Raw genomic sequence first — 22202 nt, 5'->3', positions numbered from 1 at the left:
GTAAAAGAAAATAAAAAATGGAAGAGAAGTGGGGATGTAATAAAACCGGGAACAAATGAACCTAACTGTATTAAAGTGAGTAATAAAACCACACAGAAGGGATGAATAACATATTTTAAAAAAAAGAAAGAAAGAAACTCAAGTAACTATCAAATTCTGTCTTTTGATGATATAATCAAGATCTAAAGAAAAAACCACATAAATCTCGAACTTCAATGAGAAAGATTGTTTTCCTCAGCAGCAGAGGTTAGAGTAGTGTATTGTAGAACTGAACAAATGAATAAATATATTGAAGATAATGAGAGCTAGGGGTTTCATTATTAAAGAATAGAGTTCTAATATGAAAAGAAGGAAGATTGGAATGAACCTTGTAGTGTGAAATTGGAATTGCTGCTATCAGTATTAATACTTGGTGCCTGTCTGTGTGTATGTACATGTGTATGTGCATATCTTAGCCCTATCCACTAAAAGGGCCTAGAAGCAAACATATCCCAAGTCAATGAGCATATCTAGCATCTAAGCCTTGGTTTCTCAATTCAGTCTCCTACTAAAATGATCAATGGAACCCTGGAGAAATGTCTGGTTCCAGGACTGGGGCATTATTTTGTGTGCCAAAAGGTAAGGAAGTACAAAAAAAAAAAAAAAAAGAATAAGGACATGTCCAGGGGACATAAGCCAAATCTGGGACAATTTGAGCATCAAAATAAATAATGATAGGAACAAGTTATTTATGAAATAAGTAAGAACATTTGAGTACAACTGTTTAAGTACACAAACTACCAATCAAACAAATTAATAAGGGAGAAGGGAAAACTTTTTCTCAAGGCAGAATACCAACTAATAAATATTGAAAGAATGATGGAATTAGAAAAATGACCACTTTGCATCAATCCTAGGGTCACTGCTGGTCCAGACAAAAACATAAATGCATGCTAAAACTCGTGGATAAAAGTTTGATGAAGAAGAATCTTTATTACAAAGGGAAAAGAATAACTTTATAGTGAATTAATCTAGTGAGTACAGTACTATCTTAACCACATAATAAAAGTGAATAACAGTAATGGGACAAGCCAATCCCATATGCCTCTTCGTACCATAGGAAGAATAATACAATGTCACTTCTGTGTTGTTCCTACCAAAAATGCATAATCTGAATCTAATCATGAAGAAACATCACATAAACCCCAATTGAGGGACATTCTACAACTGGCTGTGCTCTTCCAAAATGTCAAAATAAAAAAACACAAAGGTCGAAGAACTGTTCAAATTTAAAAACGACTAAAGGCCAGGGATGGTGGCTCATGCCTATAATCCCAGCACTTTGGGGGGCCAAGGCAGGCAGATCACTTGAGGCCAGGAGTTCGAGACCAGCCTGGCCAACATGGTGAAACCCCATCTCTACTAAAAATACAAGAATTAGCCAGACATGATGGTGCATGCCCGTAATCTCAGCTACTCAGGAGGCTGAGGCAGGGGAATTGCTTGAATCTGGGAAGTAGAGGTTGCAGTGAGCCACGATCAAGCCACTGTTCTCCAGCCTGGGTGACAGAGCGAGACTCTGTCTCAAATAATAAAAAATAAAAAAGCAACTAAAGTGACATGAAAACTAAATGTGACAGATGATCTTGGTATGGAGCCTGAACCTAAAAATAATAATGATAGAGAACATTATTGAAACAGCTGGCAACATTTGAATATGGAGTGTGAGTTTGAAAATAGTGCTAATAAATGGTGCTGCAACAATTGGCTAGCGATACGCAGAAGGTTAAAGCTGGACTCCTTCCTTACACCATATACAAAAATCAACTCGAGATAGATCAAAGACTTAAATGTAAAACCTGAAACTATAAAAACCCTGGAGATAACCTAGGAAATACCATTCTAGACATAGGACCTGACAAAGATTTCATGATGAAGATGCCAAAAGCAATTGCAACAGAAACAAAAACTGACAAATGGGACCTAATTAAAGAACTTCGGCAGAGCAAAAGAAACTACCAATAGAGTGAACAGACAACCTGCAGAACAAGATAAAACACTTGCAAACTATCCATCCCACGAAGGTCTAATACGCAGACTCTATAAGGAGCTTGAATTAACAAGTAAAAAACAAAAACTCCATTAAAAAGTGAGCAAAAATGGTGGGCACGGTGGCTTATGCCTGTAATGCCAGCACTTTGGGAGGCCGAGGTGGGCAGATCACGAGATCAAGAGATCGAGACCATCCTGGCCAAGATGGTGAAATCTCATCTCTACTAAAAATACAAAAATTAGCTGGGCGTAGTGGCGTGTGCCTGTAATCCCAGCTACACAGGAGGCTGAGGCAAGAGAATCGCTTGAACCTGGGAGGTGGAAGTTACGGTGAGCCAAGATCACACTACTGCACTCCAGCCTGGGTGACAGAGCGAGGCTCCATCTCAAAAAAAAAAAGATAAATAGTGGGCAAAAGATATGAACACTTTTCGAAAGAAGACATACATGTGGCCAATAAATATATGAAAAAATACTCAGCATAACTAATCATTAGAGAAATGCAAATCAAAACCACAATGAGATACCATCTCACACCAGTCACAATGGCTGTTATTAAAAGGTAAAAAAAAACGGATGCTGGCAAGGTTGTGGAGGAAAGGGAACACTTATACATTGCTGGTGAGAATGTAAATTAGTTTAGCCATTGTAGAAAGCAGTGTGGCAATTTCTCAAAAACCTTAAAACAGAACTGCCATTAGACCCAGCAATCCCATTATTGGTCATATAGCCAAAGGAATATAAATATTTCTACCATAAAGACACATTCACATGCATGTCCATCGTAGCACTATTCACAATAGCAAAGTAATGGAATCAACCTAAATGACCGTCAGTGAGTCAGTGATAGACTGAATAAAGAAAATATGGTATATATACATGATGGAATACTATGCAGCCATAAAACAGAATGAGATCATGTCCTCTGCAGCAACATTGATGGAGCAGAAGGCCATAATCCTAAACTAATGCAGGAACAGTAAACCAAATATTGAACACAGGAACCAAATACTAATGCAGGAGCAGTAAACCAAATACTGAAAGCAAATACTCAGCTTTTTACTGAGTACACATGGACACAAAGAAGGGAAGAACAGACACAGGGATCTACTTGAGGGTGGAGATTGGGAGGAAGGAGAGGATCAGAAAACTACCTAAAAAGCACTATGCTTATTACCTGGGTGATGAAATAATCTGTACACCAAACCCCCATGACATGCCATTTACCTGTATAACAAACTTGCACATGTGCCCTTGAACCTAAAAATAAAATTCAAAAAAAAAGAAAATAGTATTATATCATTGTTAAAATTCCAAATTTTGATAATTGAACTGTGGTTACATAAGGAAAAGTCTTAAGAAATACAAAATGACTTTATGGATAAAGAGGCATGATGTCTGCAAAATTCTTGAATCATTCAGAAACTATATATATATGTACATATATGTGTATATATGTACATACATACATATATACACACATATATGTATACATATATACATATATATGTATACATATATGTATATGTGTATATATAAACACATACACACATATGTATATATACACACATACACACACACATGTATATGTACACACATACACACACACATATGTATATGTACACACATACACACACACATATGTATATGTACACACACACACACACACATATGTATATGTACACACATACACACACACATATGTATATGTACACACATACACACATATATGTATATGTACACACATATACACATATATGTATATATACACACATATACACACATATATGTATATATACACACACATATACACACGCATATATACATATATATATGAACTTACAGAACAAGAGACAGAGAGAGAGAGAGAGAGCAAATGATCAAGTCGATGGAGTGAAATGTTAACAACTGGCGGGGCACGGTGGCTCATGCCTGTAATTCCAGCAATTTGGGAGGCCAAGGTGTGAGGATCACTCGAGGCCAGGAATTTTAAACCAACCTGAGTGACACAGTGAGGCCTTGTCTCTACGAAAGTAAATTTAAAAAAAAAATGTTAGCCAGGACATGGAGGCTGAGGTGGAAGAATCACTTGAGCCCAGGGGTGCAGGCCTGCAGTGACCTATGATTGTGCCACTGCACTCTCACCTGGGAGACATAGAAAGATCCTCACTTTAAAAAAGAAAACAAAAGAAAAGAAAAGAAGAAAGAGAAGAGAACAGAAAAGAAAAGAAAATGTTAATAATTGAAGAATTTGAGTAAAGGGTATGTGGAGTTCTTTGCACTATTCTTGTAACTTTCCTGTAAATATGGAATTATATCAAAAGTTTTATGTGCATTTTTAAAGTCATAACAGATATTAGATGCACGTTAATACAGGAGAGAAAATCTAAATTCAACAGCTATTCTTTAAGATAATTGTGATAAGTCAGAGTTCCTGAATTTGAATGACTTGGATAGAAGAGTTGCAATCTGCACAAAAGCCCACACCTTAACCAGAACAGGTTGGGTATTTTCCATGGGAAGTATTGAGTACACAGGAAAAGAAGAATATTAATTGATCATGAGGTCACATAATTTGGGGGATCACTTTCAGGCAGAATGAAAATTTGGCACAAATTGAACATCTTGGTTATTATTTGCTTATTTCAGGAATGACAGCTACTCTAATCCAGCCCCACTCTGCATTTTATCCCCCACGAAGAACAAGAAAGACTAATAACACATAATTTGATTTTGTTACCTTGTATTTTTTTTCCCTTCTCACTTTTCTAGGTATAAGCAGAATATTGATCCTCACTAGTTACGAGAACTTGGGAAAATTGCACCACTTTCTTGGAACTCAGGTTTTTCCTCTAAAATTAGGATAACAACACGTGGTCTATCCAACTTGCAAACGTGATATGGAAGTTACATGGGTAAATGGGTATGAAAATCCATTAGTACTACAACATTTAAGTGATGATTTTAATGGTGATAATCATTATCAATTTTCCCTGGGTTTTAGCCCACTTAAAACTCCATTGTTCTGCTCCAAGAAGCAAAAAGGTAAAAATGATTTGAGGAATTATAGCATCATCAAAATTAGCAATGCTCTTTATTTGGAGCACAGAAAAAGTAATTTTTATGCTTCCTACAGTGAAACGTTAAATGTTAAAGTAGTATTTTGAGATGGATATGAAGGAATTAAATATACTTCTAAAATAAACAAGCTATTTCAGAAGTAGCCTATTTTACAGCACCTGGCTAAATACATTCATTAGTGTTACACATTCCTATATATTCATTCATTAGTGTTACATATGATCTTCTGTTATTATCATTTAAATATATCATAAAATTACATGGTGTATTTTATATTTTTTTCACTGTATAAAAGAAACTTGCCAGATCACCTTAACCAAACACCTTCATTTTACAGATGAGGAAGATGGCTTTCAGATTAATCTCAGCTAGTTAATAGGAAAATCATAATTGAAACTAAAATATTTCACATCTAGTTCCAATGGTGTTCTCACCAAATTATGCTGCAAATATCCAAATAGTAATAAACATTGATTCTCTAGAGCAAATGAAGTATACATAAAAAAATGTGGTTCAAATTGACATCACTGTTCATATGCATTACTATACTTGGTTGTTCCCAGAATCAACAACTGAACAATGGGTCAAGAAAAATAATTATAGGTGGCATTTTTCCATTCCTTTATTACTTACTTATTATGAATGTATCCATAATGTTATGAAGCCTCTTTGTTCTTAATTTTTCCATTTTCAAATAAACAGTATTTAAAATTAAATGTGCTGTATTCTTCTAAAAGATAACGACAATGTAAACATGAGAGGATTGTTTTTATTATAAGAATTTAAAAATTAAATAATCAATATTCAGCTCTGGCAGTTCCGTGGAGGTTAAAATTTTTTAAAAATCAGCTAAAGTGCCCTTTCTAAGGGCATATAATTGCCATCAAAACTCTGATTTTTTTTTAATTGTACTCTTATAAAGAATCTATTCATGGTGAGGTATGGTTGCTCACACCTGTAACCCCAACACTTTGGGAGGCCGAGGTGGGAGGATCTCTTTAGCCCAAGAATTCAAGACAAGCCTGAGCAACAAGATGAAACCCATCTCTACAAAAAATACAAAAATTACCTGGGCAAGGTGGCACATGCCTGTAGTTCCAGCTACTCGGGTGTTTGAGGTGGGAGGATGGCTTGAGCCCGGGAGGTTGAGGCTGCAGTGAGCCAAGATCGCAGCGCCACTGCACTCCAGCCTGGGCCACAGAGTGAGACCCTGTCTCAAAAAGAAAAAAAAAAATCTAATTATAAAATTTAAGAAGTCAGTAGATTTATGCAATTAATGTATGTGTTCATTGTCTCTCCTGAGAATTCGCTAGAAATAAAAAAATACCATTACAGGAATGGAGATACCAATGTTTAATGTATGGTAATATCAAAAATATAGACAAATTACATTATCTTTAAAAGTCAGAAAATGGCATCATGAGTTATTAAACTACCTTGAAATTTCATTCTCTCAAGCAAAGTGATGGGAGTAACTAAAGCCTTATTGACCCATTTCTGTGTCCTAACTAGAGGCCTGAGGTAATTAGTCCTGTTTATGCTGAACTGAAATCTAGCCTTAGGCAAGATCTGCCCCTCCAGAGTTTACCCAAATGACAGCTGGAAGAGTAAAAATAAACCTCCATCCCTATAGGAAGGTGAACTGGGAGAAGAGAAATAGAGAAAGGACTAAAAAGGGCATTTCTTAAATTTTGGCACACCATTTTAGAACACATAAATAGCTTTCTATAATGATCACTCCGGAGTAGGAAACACTAGTGCATGGGAGCTGAATAACACTTCTGAATGACAAGGCATGATTGATATGTGATTAATATGTGATTATTAATATGTGATTAATATGCGATGTGTTGCCACTAGCTTAATATGTGATGTGTTGCCAGTCACCTCCTACTTGCCCTGAAGGGGGTCTGGAGCAGATAAGACAAAAACAATTACATTACTTACTGAATATTCAGAATACAGTTTACAGAACACAGAATATGATTATTGAAATGTGTCACATTTACAAGGAGTCTCATTTGAAGATAGCCAGGGAGAAACACACATTCATTCGTGAAGTCCTCATACTAGAATGAAGCTCCATGCAGGCAGGGATCTTCATCTATTTTGGTTTTTAATGTACATCAAGCACCTACAACAGTGCCTGGCATATTTTACCTACCTGATAGGTATCTGTTGATTGATCGATATGCTCCTTAAGACTGTTTCAGATATCTGAAATATTTGCTTTGATTTCTTGAATTAATGTTTATATTTCCTCCAACTAAGGATAGTTTTAAGTCATAGGATGTTTGTTTGAAGACATAAAATGTAACATGATTGCTAGAAAACAGGCGCTTACTAAGAAAAATGTCCTTTATCTTAAAAATAACAACCTCTAGTCATAAAGCCATGCACTGAAAGGACATTCTTTGCCACAGAGTGGGAGTGGCCACCGGCCTCTCGTGGGGTCAGCCACTAGAGGACGATGTGGTCACATATGCTGCCAAACCCTTGATAAGGCCAAGAGGAACCTTGATACGCAGGAATGAATGCCTCTAAGTTTCACTTCTCCAGCTTCTAGTCACACTTGGTAAATTCCTCATGTAAGTCTCACTTCCAAAAATGAAAAAAAGAAAGACAGCACAATTATCATGGGCAGGTCGTTAGTGAAGATAAAAACCACAGAAAAATTGTGAAAACGTCAGTCTTGAGGAGGAGTAAAAAGCGGCTCAGCAGATAATGTACAGCTGTCAGGATACCGCGAAAGTGTTGATGCTGAAAACATTTGACTCAAGCTCTTCCTGTGAACAAGGCTTGTAAGTTTCTAGCTGGCAATGAAATTGTGAAACGAGTTTAAGGATAAGGAACTGAGTCAAGTAAATGAAATGGCAAGGAACTGGATTTGGAGTAGCTTGCTGTTACACAAAACAAGTAAAAAGAGAAGCTCTTCTATGAGAACTGCGTCACCTATAAAACTGCATTTTATCAAAATCAACAACAAAAACACACAATCACGTCAGCAAATAACCTCTGAATTTTTTAAAATAAGAGATGAAAGGTTCAGACAGCAGCCTTTTATGACTGACTTCAGTAAACTCAGATCTGCTATTATTTCCTCAAAGTTACCCACATAATACATGGTAAGCATTTCTAATGAGCTATTACAATAGAAATGTATTTTGCAGGGCAATCTTATTTTGATCTAGTAGATGATTGACTTGGGTTTCTGAATTTTGAACAATAATTCAATCTGTAGCTCCATTATCCTGAAGAAAGAACTTCTACTCAGGTTAAATTTGCATGGATTCTCAGTAATTTTACAAAAACAAACGCTGTATTTGTCATTCATCCAAAAAATATGTAAGTTCATACTACACCATAGAGAATGTCTGTGTTCATTAAAAGGCAAGTATGATTTCTGTCCTCCTGAAGCTTGTAGTCCAACTGGTGGAGACGAGCGAGTAAAGTAGCACATTACATTCTAGTTGTAGTGGTATGACTGGGGGAGTTCAAGGTGCTTTATTAAAAGTAGGTAGCAGCTGTTGTGGATAATGCTGCAGTATTCATACACATGTCTTTATAATAAAAGTTTCTATTCCTTTGGGTATATACCCAGTAATGAGCTTGCTGGGTCTAATGGTATTTCTGTTTTTAAGTCTTTGAGGAATTGCCACACTGTCTTCCACAAACTAATTTACACTCTCACCGACAGTGTATAAGTATTCCTTTTTCTCCGCAACCTCACCAGCATCTATTTTTACTTTTTAATAATAACCATTCTGACTGGTGTGAGATGGTAACTCACTGTGGTTTTGATTTGCATTTCTCCAATGATCAGTGATGTTGAGCTTTTTTTCATATGGTTGTTGGTTGCAGGTATGTCTTTGCCTCTCTGTCTCTTTTTCTTTTCTTTTCTCTTTTCTTTTCTTTTCTTTTCTTTTCTTTTCTTTCCTTTTCTTTCCTTTTCTTTCCTTTTCTTTTCTTTTCTTTCTTTTCTCTTCTTTCTTTTGTGGAGTTTCACTCTTGTTGCCCAGGCTGGAGTGCAATGGCGCAATCTCGGCTCACTGCAACCTCCGCCTCCTGGGTTCAAGCGATTCTCCTGCCTCAGCCTCCCAAGTAACTGGAATTACAGGAGTCTGACACCGCGCCTGGCCAACTTTTGGTTTTTCAGTAGAGATGGGGTTTCGCCATGTTGGCCAGGCTGGTCGCGAACTCCTGACCTCACGTGATCCGCAAGTCTTTGACTCCAAAAGTGCTGGGCTTACAGGTGTGAGCCACCGTGCCCGGCCCATGTCTTCTTTTTAATGGGGTTGTTTTTTCTTGTAAATTTGCTTAAGTTCCTTATAGATGCTGTATATTAGACCTTTGTTGGATATACAGTTTGCAAAATTTCTCCCCCATCAGTGATAGACTGGATAAAGAAAATGTGGTACCCATACACCATAGAATGCTATGCAGCCATAAAAAGAATGAGATCATGTCCTTTTCAGAGGGAAACTGATGAAGGCGGAGGCCATTATCCTTAGCAAACTAATGCAGGAACACAAAATCAAATACCGCATTTTCTCACTTACAAATGGGAGCTAAATGATGAGAACACATGGACTCATTGAGAGGAACAACACACACTGGGGTCTGTCAAAGGGTGGAGGGTGGGAGGAGGGAGAGGATCAGAAAAAATAACTAATGGGTACTAGGCTTAATACCTGAGTGATGAAATAATCTGCACAACAAACCTCCATGACACAAATTTACCTATGTAACAAACCTGCACATGTGCCCCTGAACTTAAAATAAGTTAAATAAATAAATAAAACGTAGGCAGCAACGTGTGCTAACCCAGCCTTGGGAACGGTGAGGCATTTTGGAAGAAGTTATATCTAAGCCGAGTTCTGTTAGGGAGTGCCAGAAAAAGGGTGGGAAACAGACAGGAAACAGATCAGGACATTTCCCCTGGTAAGACATGATTCATTCTTGTTTCCTCCTCCCTAAAACACGGTCCTTAGATTAGATTATCTCTGTGGTTCCATTGAGTCTATCATTCTGTGATTATCTATCCAAATTTGAAGACAAAATTTAATAGGAAAAGAGAATTGAATAACTTTGCTTTGTAGGCTAATTTTCACAAGCCTGTCTCTTCAAATTACTTAAATTCTCCTACCCTTAATATCAGAGCTTTAAAGAAGATAAGGAGGGTTCAAATTATGAGACTTCTGTATTGATTTGATATTTGGCTGATTTTATCAAAACAAATATCCAGATAAAATACTTTTATAAATACATGACTTTCCCACTTCCGAAGTTCTCTTAATCCTAACATGTATTTCTGTAGATATATCCGCAAGTTCCCAATCATTATAATATAAATGCTACGTAATTTATACTTTTTTGACTCCAATATAACCCATTTACTGCATATGTGAACTTTCAAAGCATTTTTCCTTTTTACTAATCTCACGGTTGAAATTCATTTAAATTCCAGTACCGGACTCCATGCAGTAGTCAGTTACCACATTTAAGACCTCTCTCCTAAGGCTATAGTTTCACGTCTCCAACTGCCTGGTTGCCTTTTCTGGTTTACAGTCATCTCAGTCCTTCATCATTATTGAAGAAAGATTAGAAGAAAACTTAATTTTAATATACAGACTAGATGTAAGAACAAAGGAGCGTTCACACCATATGCTGAAATTCATTTCTCATGTGTTTCTACTTTCGTAGGACTTAAAATAATGAAGTGTTCTATTAGTACATTTTTCAGCTCTTCCTTTTTCATTTGGTTACTTCTCATTTTAAAAAAGCACCTGATTTGGATAATAACCTCGAGTTTTTTACACTGGTTTTATTATTGTTTGGTGTTGCTCTATATTTAAAATTCACTTTTAGGGACAAACTCTTCACAGGCAAATAGGTGTTTAATAAGTAAATCAGTGTAACATTTGGGTTTAGCCATAGACATAGTTCAATGATTAATTCTAGATATCATGGAGTATAGGTCTTCATTACATAGATTTTGATCAAAGCATACACCCTGAAACAAATACTACACACAATGAAATCCTAATCAAACCTGGTTTCCTGGTATAACACTGGAATGATGGAGGAACAGGCCATCTTACTCTGGAATAATTTGTTCAAGGAGACCCATGCACCTGCATGATGATGTTAGAGTAGCTAATTTAGTGGTTTTCTACAAAGTCTTGTCATCAAGTGAAAGGTTCACTTCATTTCCCTTGATGTGGTGGTCCGAGGTTTGCAGGTTTCCGAACATAAGATTTGAGATCATCCTGAAAAAAAAAATTTGCAATTATTTTTGAAGTGCAAGAGTTTTGATATGCTTCAGTTGCCAAGGAATTTATGAACACCTATATTTTCAGACTCGCTTTTAGATCAATCTCTAGTGTTTGAGGCAAACTAATTTATTTTAACAGAAAAATATATTGCATAGTGACCTAAACACTCAATAATTAGTTTGGCTTAAGAATGAATACCTTCATGTGGACAAAATATGAAATTTAAGTATAATAAATTTAAGAATTGATTAGATGTATTATATGCTTGTGAATTTGAAATCAAATATTTTAATCAAGCCTAAAAATTGACTTTAACCTAAAGCAAGACTTAATTACCTGGCAATATCAAATGAGAGCTGGTCCCTATTGGATATGAGCTGTTAAAAGCACACCTTTTTAACTGAATACCTACAAACTCAGCTCAAGAATGATCTCTAACTCATCTGAGTAGTTAGTTGTACCTGTCCAGTATCTACAGACCTGAGATGATTCCTTAATTCCAAGTCTTTGGAACAACAAATATAATTAATTTGAAAGAGTAGAAATAATTCCATAGTAGTATCTGCATATACATTGATTGAAACCAATTAACAATCATGTGAGGGCGAGAAGGATTGTTTCCCTCCTCTTCATTAAAGGATGGCTAAATTCATTTTGCGCTTTGTGGCTAAAGGCAAATTCTTTATTATTTTCGTTTTTAATTATTTTTTATTTTTTAAGAGAGAGTCTGGTTCTGTTGCCCACACTGGAGTGCACTGACGCAATATTGGCTCACTGCAGGCTCTGCCTCCAAGGTTCAAGTGATCCTTTGGCCTTATCCTCTGGAGTAGCTAGGACTACGGGGACACACTACCATGCCCTGCTAATTTTTTTTTTTTTTTTTTGTAGAGACCAGGTTTCACCATGTTGCCCAGGCTGGTATCGAACTCCTGGGCCCAAGAGATCTCCCTACCTCGGCCTCCCAAAGTGCTGGGATTACAGGTGTGAGCCACTGTGCCCGGCATATTTTTATTTTTATTTTTACTCTTTTTTGGAGACAGAGTCTCACTCTGCCACTCAGGCTGGAGTGCACTGACGTCAACGTAGCTCACTGTAATCTTGAACTCCTGGGCACAAGTGATCCTTCCATAAACGCAAATTCTTAATCCTAATCTTTTTTGGCTTAGTCATATGTCCCACTCACCCTGTGCTTTTCTTATGTCAAAAGCAGTCTTCAAGAGCCTCCAAACTCAAGCGGAAATGGTGATCTTTAAATACCATATTGGTGGGCTGGAGCCAGCTTGCACTAACTTACTAGAGCTGACTGTTAAATTTTCCAGAGATTTTGAGCTGGTTGTTAGAGACATTATTAAAAATTATATTATGTAAACTTACAATTAGATAATTATATTAAATGTAATATAATTTATATTTATTAGGTAAATATAAAATGTAATAAGTACTAAAAACATCACTTTTACTTTACCATTATCTATTATGTCTTTTATATGATGTAGATAGTGGAAATTCTACATAATATGCTACCACGCATCTCTTCCCAACTCTGCAATCAGTAATGTCGTATTGGTAGCCTGAAATCACCATGGTGGGAGTATTTATGCCATGAAAATCTGAAAACACTACGAGTCGGGACTCCCCACCTCTTCTACCACAGAACCCAGCACACCGCCGGTACCTGCCCACAGGGCCTTCTAAGGGAAGTTGTTCTCCCTTTCCCAGAAACTGCATCTCCATATGACTCTACACCTTTCCTCCCAGACACAGCTGGCTGGCCTAGGAGTGAAAAACTAACAAAAGAAGAAAAGGTCTATAGGCCAGACCAACCTAATGTTTTCTCTTTAGAATTTGCATTAAGATTCAGAGACTGGCGGAATTAGTAGCCAAGTCATGCTCACAGCAGTGGGCTAGGAAGAAAGTCCTTGAGCTCTTATGATGTAGGTCCCCAGAGCTGGCCCGATTACCACACTCCCTGACACCTCATAGTACCACTTTTCTCTGGATTCTATACAATTTTATCCTTAAAATGCATCTTTTACTTGAGGTAATGCAATTGCTATTCTATTCCTTGCAGATTAATATGCCTTAAGAAAAACGGTTTTAAATTCTCTCAGTTTCTGATGATTCTATTACAGGAACTACCTAGATGTAGGGCAGAATATCTAGGCTCAATTTCTGGTAGTATAACTCAGAGAAAGTCCTTTAACCTGGCAGCCTCTCAGTTTCCTGGTCAGTCAGTAAAAATGGAACGAGTGTATATTTCAGTAGTATTTAAGCCCCAGTAGTCTACAAAGTTACTTCAGGCTCCACTGTGGGAGCTGAAAAGGAGCCTTTAAATGGACACGGTCCAGATTTCCCTTCTTTTCAACTAGAGACACTCTGCTGTTATCTACTTTGTATTTGGGGGCTTAAGAAATGAGATTTCTTTTGACAAACAGTTTTTCACTAAGCATTCCCCTCCCCACCCCACGCCCACCACCCCCCAACAAAAACTTAGAAAGATTAGAAAATTCCCAGACTAAACTATCTCTAAATTCTTTTCGGTCTTCTATAACTTTATAGGGTAAATATTAAACGTTCCCACACATATTACAAAAACATTTGAACATTTTTTTCAGCTTTTCTGTTCCTGCTGTTGTTTGCATTATCTTCTCTAAGTAGAGCGTTTCCAAAGAACCATGGTGGACTTACAACTCAACTCAGTCCCAATCTGATAGCCCAATCTTAGCAGAGATAACTTACTTACTTTTTCCTGTGATTTCTGGGCCTGGCCTGATAATTTTGCTTAGCACAGTGTTCTGGATAACTAATAGCAATCAACTGAAGTTGGCAAGGGATGAAACTGGTTTGCCATCCCACTAAACTTCTGCAGGTATGTACACTGACTAACCTTAAGCTATTCCTGAGGTCTCTAATGGCTCCCTCTTTATGCTGAGCTTTCCATCTGTTCTGAAGACTGCCCTTCTATTTGGTTATCTGCTCTTGAAGTAATTTTCCCATCCAACACCTGAAAGTCTGGGGTTAGAGCCAGAAACAAGGGTATGTACTGGTTCCACTAGGCCTTACAATCACATACCTACTGGGTCTGTCCATATGGACATTTCAGGGGAGAAAATGCTGCAAGTTAAAGAAGATGAAACACTACGTTGTTTGCTTAAAATACAAAGTTCCTTTTGGTCTTTTCCTTAATAAATAAGAAAAATCACTAATATTATCTTCTTAGTAGTCTTCAAGTAGTGAAAGATATTTATTAAAATACTCCTTGGTTAAATCTCATCAGGCTATATCAAGCTTATGTAACTTTTCCTTTAGTTTCCAAATCTTCAATCAATTTTATTGTTCTTAGTTGAACTATTTTCAAGCTCTACACATTCCTTCTAAGTTGTATAGTTCATAAATGAGCAAAGTCCTCTAGTAAATAACATATTAGTATAAGAACACTAGGAAGAAAATCTATGTTTTCTTTTATATAAACTTTTTATTGAAGTGTTACATATATAAAAACGTTATAGAAATTGTAAGTGGACAGCTCTACGAATATTTATAAATACACATGTCATTGGCACCCATATCAAGACAGAACTCCCAAAGCTCATTTTTCTCCCTTCTAATCACTTCCCTGCACCTAGGGAGACCACCATCCTAATCTCTACCATTATTTATATCTATTTGTTGTTGTTGAGCTTTTAAAATAGAATAATACAGTTGGTTCTTTTGTGTCTGCCTTCAACTTACTTTTGCTTTAAAATTTATCCCAGTGATTGCATGTAGTTGCAATTCAGTAATTTTCATTGCTTTATATCATTTGATTATGTGAATATGCCACATTTTTAAATAATCCAGGCCACTGCTGATGAACATATGAATAGTTTCTGGTTTGTTGCCAATTAGAAATGATGCTAATATGACTATTCCTCTATATGTCTTTTTTTTTTTTTTTTTTTTTTTTTTGAGACGAAGTCTCACTCTGTCACCCAGGCTGGAGTGCAGTGGTGCGATCTTGGCTCACTGCAAGCTCCACCTCCCGGGTTCACGCCATTCTCCTGCCTCAGCCTCCAGAGAAGCTGGGACTACAGGCGCCCACCACCATGCCCAACTAATTTTTTGATATTTTTAGTAGAGACGGGGTTTCACCCTGTTAGCCAGGATGGTCTCGATCTCCTGACCTCATGATCTGCCCTCCTCGGCCTCTCAAAGTGCTGGGATTACAGGCGTGAGCCACCGTGCCCGGCCTCCTCTATATGTCTTTTGATGGACATAAGTACTCATTTCTTTTCATGAGTATGTCACCTAAAAAGTGAAATTGATGGGTCATAGGACATGCATATGTCCAGCTTTAGTAGACACTGCTAAGCCTAGCAGGCCCAAGCAAAACTCAGGCAAAGGAACCAATGGCCACAGAGGTTTCTGGACAGGAAAACGACACCCCAAAGATCCCGTAACATTTTGCTACCAAAGTGTCATGCTTGTGTAATGGGTGATCATTATGTTACTATGAGGTTATTCTGCACCAGAAGACAATTTTTGATGGACATACAAGCTTTAATCACTATCAGACATGAAAATAGGAAATGACAATTGAGAAAGAGCTTCCTTGTTTTTGAGTGGGAGGCTTTGCTGGTAGTAAGTCCATCCCGCTATTGCCTGTGTCCCAAGTACGTAAGAAGTCACTACTACCAAATGGAGAACAAAGACACAGGGGATTGCGAGACTTAAACAGCAGGAATTGAACAGTGAGACACTGTCAACAAAGACCCTGGAAATTATGTGAAACAGACTGGATAGATGTAGTAATCAAAGTGAGGGTGTTACTGGTCTGGAAAGGTAGTTAAATGTGTACAATTGCCAGCCTGGTTACTGTCCCCAGTGAAAGATCTAAGAACAAAAAGGGAGGTGTGGTCAGTCAAGTCACTGATGTTTGGCCATGGATGATGCTGCATTTTCCTCGGAGGACCAAAAGAATGGACAGAGCCAGCCGGGCACCATGGCCTATGCCTGTAATGCCAGCACTTTGGGAGGCCGAGGCGGGCAGATCATGAGGTCAGGAGATCGAAACCATCCTAGCCAACATGGTGAAATCCCGTCTCTACTAAAAATACAAAAATTAGCTGGGTATGGTGGCACATGCCTGTAGTCCCAGCTACTCGGGAGGCTGAGGCAGGAGAATTGCTTGAACCTGCGAGGTGGAGGTTGCAGTGAGCCAAGATCGCGCCGCTGCACTCCAGTCTGGTGACAAAGCAAGACTCCGTCTCGGAAAAAAAAAAAAAAAAAAATGGAGAGAGCCTTGGGGAAAACCTATTGCTTTAAGGCTCTACTCCAAGAGGATATGGCCAAATAATATGTAACAGGATAACTTCAGTGCTAGAATCTCAAAGTCACAAAATCTGTTCTTGAATCAAGCCTTCTCCATGATCACACTTTGTTCTCACACCCCCCCCTTTTTTAGAGGGTCTTGCTTTGTCACCCAGGGGCTGAAGTGCAGTGGCACGACCATAGCTCACTGCAGCCTCGAACTCGTCATGCAAGCAATCATCCCACCTCAGCCTCCTAAGCTGCTGGGACTGCAGGCATTCACCACCACTCCAGGCTAATTTTAATTTTAATTTTGGTAGAGACAGGTTCTCACTATGTTTCTCTGGCCAGCCTTGAACTCCTGGCTTCACATGATCCTCCTGTCTTGGCCTCTCAAAGTGCTGCGATTACAGGTTGAGCCACTTCGCCTAGCCCACACTCTATCTCTGATCCTTCTTTGCCAATCCCTTGCTTTTTCCCTTTGGCCTCCCATCTGTGTTGATTGCATTTCCTCATTGATGTGCTGCTTGGTTTGTCAGCTTCTTTAGTGTCCGATGGGCCATTGTATTTCCTTGTCACCTAACTAGCCTTCCTGTGTTGGCCTCCACCTTCTCCTCTTTTCAACACATTGCCTTTCATTTAGTAAATATAATTGAGGTCCTAATGTGTGCCAGGAACTGGGCTAAAAGATGCATGCCCTGGCCTCATGTTACTTAGACTCAGCTTGGCTTTGCCTAATGGAAAAACGGTGAGATGCAGATCACAGTCTTTGGGAATGAGAGCTCATCAAAACAGAAAACAGACCCTCAGTGTCTTGGGCAACTTGGTTTCCACAGCCCTGGTTGCTGAGGAATTGAGTTCCAGATTGCTGGTGGCTAGCACTTTGAAGAAAACAGAGCAACATACCTTCCCCAGCACTGTCTCCTTTGTCAATTTTCCCCTAAGGAAGACAGCATCGAAGGTGGAAGACAATTTGAGAAACTGATGACAACTTTCCCGAAGAGGGAAGAAGATGGTTGCAGCCTTGCTCTCTGCTGGTAGACTTGAGTGGACCTGGGCATGGGGCGGTTCATGTGCCCTGACACAGATCTCAGATTTAACTGCTACTCTTTTAACTAGTCAAGAATCTGGAGCTCAGAATGACCAAAATAAGGAAAGCAGTATATTTCAATAGAAGCTTTGTTAAACAAGACATTCCTGCCTATTGCACTTATATTTCACATTTTCAAACTTTTCAAATCACTAATGTATTTGCAATTTAAAATGCAGTAGAAGCTTAAAATAATTAGATAAAGGAATGGATTTTTTTTTTTTTTTTAAAAGAGTCTTGCTCTCTCACCCAGGCTAGAGTGCAGTGGCTCAATGATGGCTTACTGCAACCTCCTTTTCCCCAGTTCAAGTAATCCTCCCATTTCAGCCTCCTGAGTAGCTGGGACCATAAGCACGCACCACCATGCCTGGCTAATTTTTGTATTTCTTGTAGAGACGAAGTTTTGCCATATTGCCCAGGTTGGTCTTGAACTCCTGAGTGATCAACTCACCTTGGCCTCCCAAAGCGCTGAGATTACAGACGTTAGCCCGCGTGGTCAGGGGATGGAATTTTAAGCTGAAAGAATAAAACAATCATAGGCCAATTGCAGACTTTCAGAAGAGCAATGATACATGAAAAATACCATGAAGTGTCTTTCTACGGTTTACTGATATACTTGGAGCATTTTAGTTCATTAGAAAGATGGGTTCAGAGGTGATCATCTATTTCAACTCCACTATTTTAGAGATTGTGGCTTCCAAAGCACTATAATTAAGATGCAGCAAATCCAAAACTGGAGTCCAGATTTCTTGACTTCTAATTTATTACTTATTCACTGACATATACGCTTTCCTGAAAAACCCTTTTTGGCTTAATCCCCGTTGTTTTGGTTTTTTTTTGAGACAGAGTCTCACTCTGTCACCCAGGCTGGAGTGCAGTGGCTCAATCTCGGCTCACTGCAAGCTCCGCCTCCCGGGTTCAAGCCATTCTCCTGCCTCAGCCTCTCCGAGTAGCTGGGACTACAGGCGCCCGCCACCATGCCCGGCTACTTTTTTGTACTTTTAGTAGAGACGGAGTTTCACCGTGGTCTCGATCTCCTGACCTCGTGATCCGCCCGCCTCGGCCTCCCAAAGTGCTGGGATTACAAGAGTAAGCCACCGCGCCCAGCCTAATCCCCGTTGTTTTAAACATTGTTATTGTTTCAGAACATTTCTTTTTATTTAGAGCATAGTGAACGATAAGTGGGTATTTCTTTCAAGGTGTGGGCTCTCACCGTGGAGTAGGGGCATTTTGGGGGTTATTCTTAATGCTCAGTAGAATTGACATAAAAGATAAGGGATATTGGGTTGACTTTATATTGATCCAACAATATTATCTGAAACTTTAAAAAAAGGTTCAAAATTCCTAATATCACATTTCTTACAATTTTTCCCCTGAGAATTAAACTCAGAAAAATATCCACATAACAAGGGAATTTGGTTATTTTTGTGTAGCTATAGTTACAGAGCATCAAACGTGGGAAAAAAACGCTAACTATTCTTAAGGAAATTTCACCTTTAGAGGGAAGGTACTGTTGAAAATTATTAGTAAAGTTACTTTTGCACGTGAGAGATATTTTATCCAAAGCTCTCTGACTGCTCTACAAACCTAAACTTAGCCCTTCTCACAGCAGGTACTTAGCTTCTAACCAGATAAATTGTTTGCAGGAGCTCTACAAAATTTAGAAAACCATAGAGAAACTACACAGAAATCTATACGTATGTGTCTGTATTTGTCATCTTAGATGAAGAATGTCATTTTCCTCACCTGAAATCTGATGTTATTGTATTACCTCCCTAATCTACTTTAGAGCTACTCAGCTTTTAACATGCAACTAATAAAAATTGATCAGTCTGTCCAAGAATTCTGGCATTAGGCTATACTGAGAATTTATGAGAAAATCAGGAAATCATGTTCTGTTCAAAGTAAACAATGTCAGAACCTTTATTATTATAATTTTTTTTTTTTTTTTTGAGACAGAGTTTCGCTCTGTCACCCAGGCTGGAGTGCAGCGGCACAGTCTCGGCTCACTGCAACCTCCACCTCCCGGGTTCAAGCAATTCTCCTGCCCCAGGCTCCTGAGTAGTTGGGACTACAGGTGCATGCCACCACGCCTGGCTTTTTATTTTTTTATTTTTTATTTTTTGTATTTTTAGTAGAGACAGGGTTTCACCGTGTTAGCCAGGATGGTCTCGATCTCCTGACCTTGTGATCTGCCCGCCTCGGCCTCCCCAAGTGCTGGGATTACAAGCGTGAGCCACCGCGCCCGGCCAATATGATTATTATATTATATATATATATAATTATTACCCAGAAAATAATTTATTTGGGGAAACTATATATATTCTATATATATATATAACTATATATGTATCTATATATAACTATATATATCGATATATAACTATATATCGATATATAACTATATATATCTACATATAACTATATCTATATATAACTATATATATCTACATATAACTATATATCTATATATAACTATATATATCTACATATAACTATATATCTATATCTAACTATATATCTATATCTAACTATATATCTATATATAACTATATATCTATATATAACTATATATAACTATATATCTATATATAACTATATATATAACTATATATAACTATATATAACTATATACATAACTATATATAACTATATAACTATATATAACTATATACATAACTATATATAACTATATAACTATATATAACTATATATATAACTATATATAACTATATAACTATATATAACTATATATATAACTATATATAACTGTATATATAACTATATGTATATAACTACATATATTCCAGAATATACAGAAAGCATAAACTGAGGAAAATTTGGTGATAAAATAAAGCAAGACGCTATCACCGAGTCTTCCTTAGGCATTGACTCCATAAAACCAACAGGCTGAAACTGAAGAAAACCCAGAGACGGGTTTTAAAATACACACAATTTGTTCATCTGCTACAGATTTCTTCTTACCGCTTTTAGCAGCTTTAAGAAAGAAAAATGCCATTAACCTCTATTAAAATAAGAAGTAACGGGGTGTACCTGATGTGCTATTTACATGCAAGGTGATAGGAATAGAAATTGCAGGACTTCCAGGAGTTTGAGGCCAGCCTGGCCAAGATGGTGAGACCCTCCTCATCTCTACTAAAAATACAAAAATTAGCCAGGCGCGGTGGCGGGTGCCTGTAATCCCAGATACTCAGGAGGCTGAGGCAGGAGAATCGCTTGAACCAGGGAGACGGAGGTTGCAGTGAGCCGAGAATGTGCCATTGCACTCTAGCCTGGGCAACAGAGCAAGACTCCGTCTGAAAAAAAGAAAAAAAAAAAAGAAATTGCAGGACCTGAGCCAGAAAAAACTCATTTGGTCATCTCTGAAAGCCTTTAGTCTTTACAAGATTTGCCAGAATCAACTGATGGTGTATTCTCTTGTCACTGCAGCCCAGTTGAGACCACTGTATTTAGTTGTCTACCCCTTAGATCCACAATATTTTAGAGACTCCTGGCACCATTCCATAGTATGAAGAAAAAGCTAACATAATTCAAGTTACCAAAACTGGGGTCTAGGGAGAGAAACTGACAGGAACTTCATCTACACTTTCTCATAAAAACCGATACAACCTAGCAAACAAAAAGTATAGTAAAAACAAAAAGATGACACAATACGCTTATCATTTCTTTATACCAACAGCCCTTCCCTCAAAAATCAGGGTATTGTTCAAGATTTTATCTTTATTCACAGAAGTTTTTAAATCCTTAGTTTTATATGCACAAGACAGTTCTGATTTGTTGAACTAAGTGACCTCGGGTGTGCTAGTGCTTCTAAAAAACAGCATTAGCCTTCTCCCATCAAAAGTCTGGAAGCTGCCCTTGAGTCGTCAAAGTGTTTGCCTTAATTTGCAATCGTTATGACTTGAGCCAAACGCTTATACCTCACTCGTGTCGTATATGTGAAGATAACAGTTGCATATCGTTCACGACCTTGAGTCAGGACCTTGAGTTTCCTGAGGTCAGGAGACCGTTAGGGGATGTGAGTGTCCCAGAGGGGCGCTGACCCCTGCTCAGAGACCCACCCCGCCCGTAGCAGCGGCGCGGGCCTCAAGACAGCCTGGGGCGTCCGGCAGCCCCGCACTCGGCCGCGCCTCAGTTCCGCTGACTTGGCTGTGCCCGCGGTGTCGCGCTGTCGCGTAGCCAGGTGTTGCCGGGCCGGCGCGATTATTTATGACTGCGTGGTTGGGCTGGGGGTTCGGGGCCGGGGAGCAGCCGGGATCCGCTGTCTCTTCCAGGCTCTTCCCGGGCCGAACCACCGGACCGCTACGCTGAAGGTGGCGTCGCGGGTCCCCCGGCCCGCGCGAGTGTAAGGGTCGCTCTCCGCCGGCCGCGAAGCTCGCGGCACCGACTTCTCGCGAGGCTTCGGCGACCCCCCC

At 38.5% G+C, this 22202-nt stretch overlaps 1 long non-coding RNA gene across 1 annotated transcript; it reads right to left on the bottom strand.

Annotated features, from left to right (window-relative positions):
* Positions 1-10990: 10990 nt before the first annotated feature.
* Positions 10991-22196, bottom strand: LOC129486856 (uncharacterized). The gene is made up of 2 exons (XR_008659123.2): positions 21708-22196; positions 10991-11381 (listed from the first exon to the last, which is right to left on the bottom strand). It is a non-coding gene; the product is annotated as an uncharacterized lncRNA (long non-coding RNA).
* Between the last annotated feature and the right edge of the window lie 6 nt (positions 22197-22202).

The sequence above is a fragment of the Symphalangus syndactylus genome, chromosome 1 (genome assembly GCF_028878055.3).
Source record: "Symphalangus syndactylus isolate Jambi chromosome 1, NHGRI_mSymSyn1-v2.1_pri, whole genome shotgun sequence".
In the NCBI taxonomy this organism is placed as follows: Eukaryota; Metazoa; Chordata; class Mammalia; order Primates; family Hylobatidae; genus Symphalangus; species Symphalangus syndactylus.
Note: the sequence above shows the minus strand (reverse complement) of the source record. Positions and strands in the feature narration are given on the sequence as shown.